Below are 9,998 nucleotides of genomic sequence, written 5' to 3'. Positions count from 1 at the left end.
CCTTCAAAGTCCTTTTTAGAATTTGTAATAGAAAGTAATGCTTTTAAGCCAAGAAAATAAACATATTTGCCCTGTTCCAGAGGCAGCTTTGGCTGTAAGGGTGGGCCTCATTGTGACTCCAGAACAATGAAAAATACAGGAGAGAATAATTTATACATATTGAGTAGAAGAGCTGGCAATAGCACGAAGTGGTATTGTGGGATTGCCAAAATGTTGTGTCTCTGCCTCTGTTTAGTTGAGGAAGATGAGCATTCATACCCACCCAGCAGGTATGGGAGGAACATGTGTCTTTAATGTGTGTAGCTAATTGTGAGATACCTTTGGGAACTCCAGGAGTGCCTTCAGAATCTAAGGTTGTAGCTCACCAAAAATGGTTTTGTCTAAGCAGGACAGCAGTACTATAAAAAAATAATCTTAATACTTTCACCACCACCTTTAATTAGCCCTTAATTGTGCTTTTGTTGCTGTTCAAAATTTGTCACTGCATGTCGGCTAAATTGCTGAAGAGATTGTCCCATGAACTTGTAAACCGGACACATCAATTGTGTGCTACCAGGCCTCTGTTTTCTTTCTAGTTAAAGGAAATAGAGGAGAAGATTAAATATTTCTAATAACTTTAAAGTAAAACCAGTAATTTGAGACAGTTAAATACATGTGGTAAGGCTCTGCCATGATTTTACATGGTGGTTACGTGATCAGAAGTAAGAAACTGGAAAGAATATTGTAGATGAACTCTTAGCACTTGGTGCAAATCAGGTAAAGAATGCACAGTAAATAGCTACTGCTTAAGATGTACTGCAAGTTGATTTTTATCTTTTTTTTAATTAAACATTAATCTGTCACCTTCTAAGTTTTTCTTTTGTCCATTAGCAGGTTAAATACGAAAAGTTTTATTTTCAGAAGTTGGGAGCAACAAGTTACTGGTTTCCATGGGAGCTAATTCAAGTTATTGTTTGCATTGTTAATACCTTACAGTAGCTGTGCTGGTCCAAGTCAATATGCAGCAAAACGTTTGTGAAAGAGAGGTTTTCTTAGTTGTCCTAAGGTTGTGAGTAGGTACTGCTTAATTGAGGACCTTCTGCACATGTCACTGAATTTCAGCTCAGACATAATCATTCTGATTTTTGCAAGATCCTCTAAACTGTCATTGCTTGTAATCTCTAATTATGTTTACATTATTTTGAAATGTCTAATTAGCACTTAGTTTATTGCTGAATGTGAATAGTATGTTAAATTCTGTCCAATAGGAGTTGATTGTATTTTTTAAGAGAATACCAAATATTACATTAATAAAATTTTGCTAATCTCTGTAACAGTGTGTAGATATAAAAAGAAGCAAAGTATAGATTTTTCAAGAAATTTCATCTAATAGAAATGATTGTGCAATGTTCAGTCACACTTACGATGGGAGGTAGAAAACAGCACGTTCAATGGGAAGCAGTCCTGTAGTTCCTTCCTCTTTGACTTGAATCCTTGTGCTTTCCTTGCTTTGTTCAGTTCAAGGGCTTGGTTTACAGGCAGTAAAATAAACATAATAGCACCTGCAGCTTAGTCATAAATGGGAACATCTCACAGTATCCAAGCAAACAAATGAAATCATGGAGTCATCTAACCTTTCCTGAAATGCCTTAAGAGCTCTACCATCATTCATTGTTAAGATAGAGCACTATTTTGGCTATCAAAGGTATCTGAACACACAGAGGAATTGTGAAAGATTATGATTCAGTTCATTGATAAAAGTTACTAAGTATTGACTGAGCTATCATGTGCATTTATAATACCAAAGCAAACACTCGGGTTTTGATTTTTTCATATGTTGGCAACTTCAATTACACAAATAGATTCTTCTGGCTACACCTTATGTTTGCTGGCCACAGAAAATCATGGAGCACATAGGATCTTACTATTTCCTTCCACAAAGTTCTGTCATAGACCAGAAGAACTGAACTTGCTTTTGGGCAGGTTAATCTGAGTTGATCTCACAATTATTCAAACACTACTGCAAAGCACTTTGTATTAAAACTGAAATTAAGAACTTCAGATTTTTTGCTAATTGGAGCTCAAATAAGTTGCTTCTGAAATCATATGTCACTATGTTTCATTGTAAAAAATGAATCTAATTTAAATATGTAGACATTTATGGGGGTTAGAAACTAGAAGCATCATGTTTGCACACCACACTAATGCAGATAGCTTTTTGTTGTTGTTGTTGGGTTGGTTTCTTTTTTACACCTAAATTTAGCAAGGCAAAGAAACACTGATCTAGTGTTGCTTTGTAAACTGAGTCTAAATGTACTTCTTGCCAGTATTAATATCAGCTTTTTAAATTAGAGTACTAAAGCAAATGTAGAATATTGACAATCAACATCATCTTCACAGACTGAAAAATAGGAATGTCATGTTTAGATTTTTCTGAGCATTTGCACACAACATATTTCCATATATAGTGTGTGTAACATCTAAACAAGATACTACTTCACGTTTTGCCTATCTAGTTTTAAGTATTTTTATGAAGCTCTTTATTTTAATAGAACTAGTGAGGATATGTGCTATGACAGCTTTGTATTTATTTAATCACGTTGATACAGCTGAACCAATTAATGTTGCCTTCATAGGAGCATTGTTTATTACGAATATCCACAGAAAAGATGAGATTAAATCAAATTATGTCTGCTCATAAGGTGATTAAAAGTAAAAAGTAGTTGAGGACTGTGTCTGAAGTCTTTCACTTACAAGTCATGGGACAACGTGTTTTACACTTCCAAGTATTGTGTCAGAATTCTGGTTGCTGCTGAGTGCTCAGACAGCAGCTCTTAGAAAAGATGGACTCAGCTGTAGATGAAATAATTCATCGTCCTCTCATGATTCAGAGTTTTCAGCACAAATCTGTATGAACTCTGCTACAAACACAGAAAGTTAGCACAACTTAGCTTCTGCTTAGTAAGTATTGTATTGGTAAAAGTATTATTGGTAAAAGGTAAATTAAAAGCTGTCCTGAGTTATCTGGATGGGTTAATGGATGTTTGCTTCCATGCTTGGTCTTAAACAGCTCCCTAGGTGAGCATCTCTCTCTCACAGGGTGAAATAGCAGAGTAGTTCAGACTTCTCCTTGAAGATGGAGATTGTTGACTGTGTATTACCTTTAAGAGGCAGCTAATTTTAGACTTTACTTTTTGTTTGGTTCCTCAGACCGATTTATTGATTTTTGTGCACACTGCAGAGTTTCACAACTGTTTCTTAAAGGAAGATTTAACAATTTAAACATCACTTTCATCTGAAGGTATGAGTTTTGTTTCAGTCATTAATATTGTGCATATTGAACCTTTGCTTGCTTTACTTAAAATATTTGTAAGAAGTTTAGCATTTTGAATAAATTCTCTTATTATCATTTTAAAGCCCTTGAAATGTGAATACAGAAGATAGTTGTAATATTTACAACTACTTAAAACATTTGTATGAGACCTTAAGGTATTTAAACACTAAACTTCTCAACATTGCTATGAGGTAGATTCTTTCCAGTGAAGGTTTATGTGTAGCCCAGAAGACTTCACCAACTCTTGTTTGAACAGGTTAGTTTGAGAAGGCAGTAACGTGAGAAAAGAATAGATAAATCATCTCTATGGCCCTACACAGCGACAGGGTAGGCTTTAGTTTCCCCACGCTTTAATGGAGCTGTGGGAGGCTGCCTTTATTCCTCACAGCCCCACACTGTCGGGTAATTCATTTGCACTTAGCAGGGCACAGCTCCCGTTACCAATTACTGTGATCTTTTTTTTTTCCTGCCTGGAGGCAGCACTGGAGGGACTGTATCATCAAGGATTCTCCTGACTCATCCCCAGCCTCTGTCCAGATACAAGTAATTTACTATACATTACCTAGTGTACAATGTCCATTTGCCAGTAGCTTATTTATTTTTAATTTTTTGATCAGTCCAAAGATATAAAGATTTCCTTTGAAGAACTAGTAAAGAGAATCTCAATGTAGCATTGTCATCAAAATATGCAGAAGTGTTAAATGAGTTTCTGGAGGTCTTTTGTTGTGTGTTCAGTGGTATTAATTTAGCTAGAGCAGACAGTTACAAAAATTTAATCTCAGTTATTTAATAGAAGTGGACATTTTTCTGCAGTATTGACCAGCCCAGTCCAGGAGGATTCTGTGCTCCTGGAAGAAACATGTTATTCCAGGTACTGGTATGGTGAGAAGCGTGACAGGACCTCAGTTTTGTCAAATACTTCTGCTCACTGTTTTTTAAAGAAATGAATAGTAATAGTGAGTTTTTAATAATGCATAATCCAAGATGATTACTCATGGTTAGTCAGCTGCTGCTATTTCTCATCTTCTTCTGCTTTTGTATAATTACCTTCATAAAAATAGCTGTATGATTTAAATCCTTGTTGCCCTGTATTTGACCACAAAACTTAATTAATTAAGTTTATCGACACTGTAGGATTGCAGTTTCTCTTTCAATATAATAATTCAATGTCAATTTTCATGTCAAAGTTCACCTGCTGCACTAAGATGGTGTCTGCATGATGGGTGTCAGGACAGCAGAGGTGAAGCTGTGCCCATCCGATCGGGCTCGTGCCAGCGCAGCCTTCACGGCGTTCCTGAGCTCCGGGCAGCCGCTGTGGCTGGGCTGAGGAGCGGTACCCTCTTTGTAGCACAGCCTCCCTTTGGTGTTGCTCCAGGAACAGATGGAGATAGAGACTGCAGCCAAGACCATGATTTGTTTCTTTATTTTCACTTTACCCCTTGCTGATAAGGCAGCATGCCAAGAGGAGCCATCCTTTAAAACTCTGCATCTCTCCCTCTCCTTGGAGTGGGTGTTTCATCCCCAGGCTTGTCTCCGGGAAGTGACTCCCATAGCTTCCAGTTCCCAGATTGTTCAGTGAGCTGAATGTTCCCGACTACTTTGTTTATGTTCAAGTCCGATGTGTGTTGATCCTTGGAAGAAAGGAGATACTGAGCATTCCAAGGGTCTGGACTGGGACTGGACTAATTTGCAGCCTAGGAAGGAGGTTTGCTGTAGGCTTGTGTAGGCACTGGTAGGGGTCTGCTGCATTCTGAAAGCACAGTCCTTGTCCTTCTTCATGAGAGGTGATGGGAATTGCCAAGTCAGACTGTGACTTCTCACATTCTCTCAGGTACAAATCATTAATGCCCAGTGCTCAAATGGAAGGAATATTTGAAACTGTAACAGCCCCCAATGTGCTTATTGGCCTCAGTGTCAGAAATCACTCTTCTCACTGCACAGATCTCCAAGTCTTTCCAGGCACTGAGAGGGAGACTTAGCACTGAGAGAGCACTGAGAGAGAGCTTAATGCAATGGCCTTCCTTGGCAGCTGTTAGTTAACCTGCTGGATCTTACACTTCTTAAGGGTCTTTTTTAGTGTTTTCTGATACACTGAAGAAAAAAGTAAGAAAAACAAAAACAAACCCAACATTTTACAGTTCTAGTATCCTCCCCACTGAAGATTCTGGTGTATTACAAACTGCTGGTTTTAAATTTTACTGAGTTTTATAAATGGAGAAACTGAATGCTCATGTCCATTCCATGATTCTGTAAATCCTGGAACTGGTATTGCTAATATCTTGTGACTATTAATTCAATTCAATATTGCAATGTATATAGTGACCCAGGTTCCTTGCAGGTGTGAGTGGTTGAGCAGTGTTAATGTCAGCCAGTTGACTTGGCCAAAGCTTGAATGTACTATGATTCTTGAACTGTTATTTTCCAGCAGATTGCTAAAATAAAAGCTGATTTACTACCAAAGTGTCATCCAGATTTCACAGTTTGTGCCAAATAAAATACCAGTTCTGGTGTCTCAAGTAGCAGGGAAATATGTATTTCCCTCCTTACATGATTTTTCCAAGGAAATACATTTTGTCTTTTGAAGATAAAATGTTTAAAAATAAAAAGAGCATTTGTCTTCAGCCGTTAAGAAGATAGCAACCACCTACAATCTGTGAGAACACTTACATAAGGATCATACATTGTACAGGAGTTCTGGTTTGCCAGTACTGGAACACTGTTCCTGTGTACTTGTCGGGGAAATGCGAACCGAAGCCTTCCTAGCAGTGCTGGTGCAGATTGCATTTTGATAATGTATTCTAAAGACTAAGTAGGAAAATACCTTTTTTCTAGTTTTCACTTTACTACTCTTAAACATTTTGCTGAATTCTATGTTAAAATGAAAAACCAAAAAACAACCACCTGAAATAATTTTGGACTATTAGAACAATTGAGTAAATGTATTTTTAGTTGCCAGAAATAAATTGGTATTATGCTTTCCTACAGTTCATAAGGAGAAATGGTTTTCATACCTAGCAGAGTGATGGCTCACACAACTTTAGGTTTCTTAATTTCAAGGAAGGGAGCTGAAACCCCTGAAGTGACAACTGATTTCTGTAAGATCAGCCTGGTATAAAAGGTGCTTTCTTGGATTATGCGAAGTAGGATACTGAAACTTGTATTAGTATGGGGTTTTTTAAATTCTGTTTTTCCTGTACATGTTTTTTTACTGTTGAGTTTCAGTTATGTTATTAATATACTTTGTGTATAGGTCTGCTTCAAGTCAGGGGTTACACAGATAATGGTTACCATCTGTAAATGCAGATGGCAAACATGAAATAATTCTTCAAGATTGAGGAGGCTTCAAAGAAATGAGAAAGAGGAGGCAAATTGTTATCTAATATAAAATATGAGAGTATCATGTGCTTTACATTCTAAATCAGAGGTTTCTCAGTTTTGCATATGGTTGCTGGATAAAGTGTTTATTGTACAGGGTTTGATTTTAAACAAGGTGAACTAATGTTTTCTACTACTCGTTTTTGTGTTTGAATTGTTAATGTACAAACAACTAGTTATATTAGAAACATGAGAATGAAATGGCTTTTGAAGTCTGAAAATAGATGGGAGACATTCTGCATATCTTTAGTTGAGTTTCATGTGAAGTAAATGCTGCTGGCTGTAGCCTGTTGTATTCATCTGGAGCAGTTAAAATGAGTGTGCTAGAAAATGGTAATGGTTTATTATCTCATACATGCAGCAGTGTGAAAAGATGTTTACAAAGAAATGTCTTTTTTCCTCATTTATTTCTTTTTTGTTTATTTGTTTGGAAAGTTATTTATGGAAGTAATTTTTAAGTTTCCAGATTAGTTTGTCAATTGATAAGGAAAACCTTATGCCAAAAACAAACTAGTAATTTCATGGATGCCAACTTTAGGAGTTGTCTTCAGAAAGCTGAACAGCTGAATTCTTTAGATTCTAATAGAACAAGAGCTAAGAATCACATTAATTATTTATATATTTCTATTGCAAGTTTTCAGTTTGTCATCTTTATAATATTTTTTAGAAGTTCTGTTCATTGATTCAGTAAGGAGCTGTAAGGATCCTAGTGTATCTAAGCTAGATGTTGATGATGTAGGTCACTGACTTTTTTCCCCTATACAAAAAACCCCTATAAATGTTGGGTGGGGATGTGTGTTTTCCTTTTTGGGGAGGGTTAAGAGAATTTGTTGTTCTTAGCTCAGAAATATTTCTGCAGTCTGATACAGCAGCACTTCATAAGTAATAATTAAAAGAAATGAGAGCAAAATGTGATTTGAGATATGAGTAAAGAATTTGAGGAATTTAGACTTTCTGGGAATTCTAGAGTGTCTTTTGTTCAAACATTATGTAGCAACATAGCAATAGGGTTGTTCTAGTGTTAAAGGATCATTTGAGGAAATACCTAGGTTTTTAGCAGCCTTTAGGAGAAGGGAAATGCAATGCCTGTTACTTTACTGTGAATTGGAAAGTTTAAAGTTAGGGTTAGAGTTCTGCACTGGAGAACTGTGGATTTAGAGGTTTCCTAATGACGAAATTCATGTACTGTATGAAACCACAGTGAACTGAGAGTCATTATCAGCAGGAAGAATTGTGTGAAAGGGGTGGGCAAAGCATTCATAGTGAGGTTACCCAGAGATGGTGAAATCACCTGCTTTGGAGATTTTCAGACAAGACAAATTCCTGAGATCTGGTAATCCCATGGGACGGGGGGATGGACAAGATGACCTCCAGAAGGTCCCTTCCGACCTATTTTATAATTGCTCAAACCATAGATCAAGCACATTTTGTGTGGGAAGTCAAACTACTTTTGAGTTGTGCTGCTGTGCTGCAGTCAACATAATTTAATTATTGCATGCTGTGTTCTCAGTTGGATCTGGACAATAAACCCACATTTCTGTACATTCCTGAAACAAAAATTAAGAGACGGACACGTTACCAATTCCGCAGTGCATTGTAGAAGTGATGAAAGTCAAGCTGGTTTCGTTCAAAGCATGATGTTTAGTTATCTATCATGGGGAAAAGAATTAGTCAAAGCTGACCTGCAGAACAACACATGCTAAACCTTTAGTACAAGAAGGTGTTTCTATTAATTTCATCTGGGTTTGAAAGCATGAATACAGCTCATGTGGCTTAATCTCTTTGAAAAGTCTCTCCAAGACAATTCATATCTAGTAAATTGTGGCTAAAATGCTGTGAATATGAGCAGATAAGCAGCTACATTTTCACTTAAATTCTGCTCTGAAGAGACCTGCTTGGTTAATAATGTACTTAATTTGTATGGGTGAGTGGGAGTTTGAGGAGAGTGTAATGTCAGGAAATCGAGTGAGAGCTGAGTAAATTATGCTTCTAAAAGCTAAGAACAAAGAAAAAAATCTTGCATAACAGTAAGTTAATGTGTCTTCATTTAATGTGAAAGCACCAGTTTGTAACTAGGGAAAATAATGAAAAATATGCACTTAACCATGATAATTGTTCTATTTAGGTGTATATCAAGCAGTACTTGCTTGTATTTCTTATTTTTCAATTCACACTTTCAGAACATGATTCTCTACCCTTTTGTAGTGTAGGCCATTCTTTGGTGGTCATGATAATTTTTTGTTATCTTGGTTTTTTAAATATCATGTTAACATTTGAAATATTTTGGGATTAATCATTGAAACGTATATTGCATTTTAAAAACCTTTGAATACACACACCAGCACATGTGGTGTTTATATTCAGAATATTTGAAGTTTGAAATTTAAGGTTGACTATGGCAAGCAGTTGTGTTTCTTAGGAATTATTTTTTTTTTTTAATCTCACAATAATAAGGCATTTCTTCGTTTTTATGGATCTTTTGGAATTGTTAATATTTCATATCATTCAAGTTTCTGAGAATCCAGGGACAGGACTTCATTGAAGTCCATATTGATTTATTGGAATTTTAATGACTTGATAGTTCTCTAAGTTATAAAAAGGCAGTACCAGTAATTCATATTTCTGTCTCTCCTTATTGTAGATTAAGTACCACACTAATGATAGAAAGGAAGGAAATAATGAATTGGGACTTTTATTTAACTCTGTAAAGTATTTTAACAATAAGTAACTAGTGCGCAGTAAAATTAATTTTAAAATATTCATGGCCAAATGTCTTCCTTGCTGGTGAGACTGAGGATTAACTAGTTCTCATACAGTCCTTTGGTGAAGTCCTGTGTTAATACTAACGTTGATTTGAGATCTGAAGGAGAGTTGTGCAGAGCTTCAAAATACTAAAAGCCATATGTATGTTAGTACAATATATTTATTCAGCATTCTCTAATAGAAGCTACTGAAAACAGGGGATGTTGTGCTGATACGCGGGTGGGGGCACAGGGTGGGGCACGGGAGCTTCTGAACATCCATCGTGAGGGTTAATACTGGCTGATTTTTGTCAGTGAGCAGAGAAACTGTCCTGCTTCTCTGTTAAATTGCCTCTACATCCATTCCCTGACTATATTTTTTCCAACCCGTAGTATTTGTGGGAAATCAGTAGGTAATGCCTGTGTAACTCTGAAGTTGAGTTCTGCGTGCGAAGGAACTGACCATACCCCAAATGTGTAGGCAAAGCAGCGTCTGAAGCGTTTCTCGGTGTTGCTGGAGCAGAGAGTGACCAGAGCCGCCTTGTTTCCGCAGAGCGCCGAGGCGTGCC

This window comes from Corvus brachyrhynchos, unplaced genomic scaffold, assembly GCF_000691975.1.
Source record: "Corvus brachyrhynchos isolate BGI_N302 unplaced genomic scaffold, ASM69197v1 scaffold5, whole genome shotgun sequence".
Classification (NCBI taxonomy): domain Eukaryota; kingdom Metazoa; phylum Chordata; class Aves; order Passeriformes; family Corvidae; genus Corvus; species Corvus brachyrhynchos.
Note: the sequence above shows the minus strand (reverse complement) of the source record.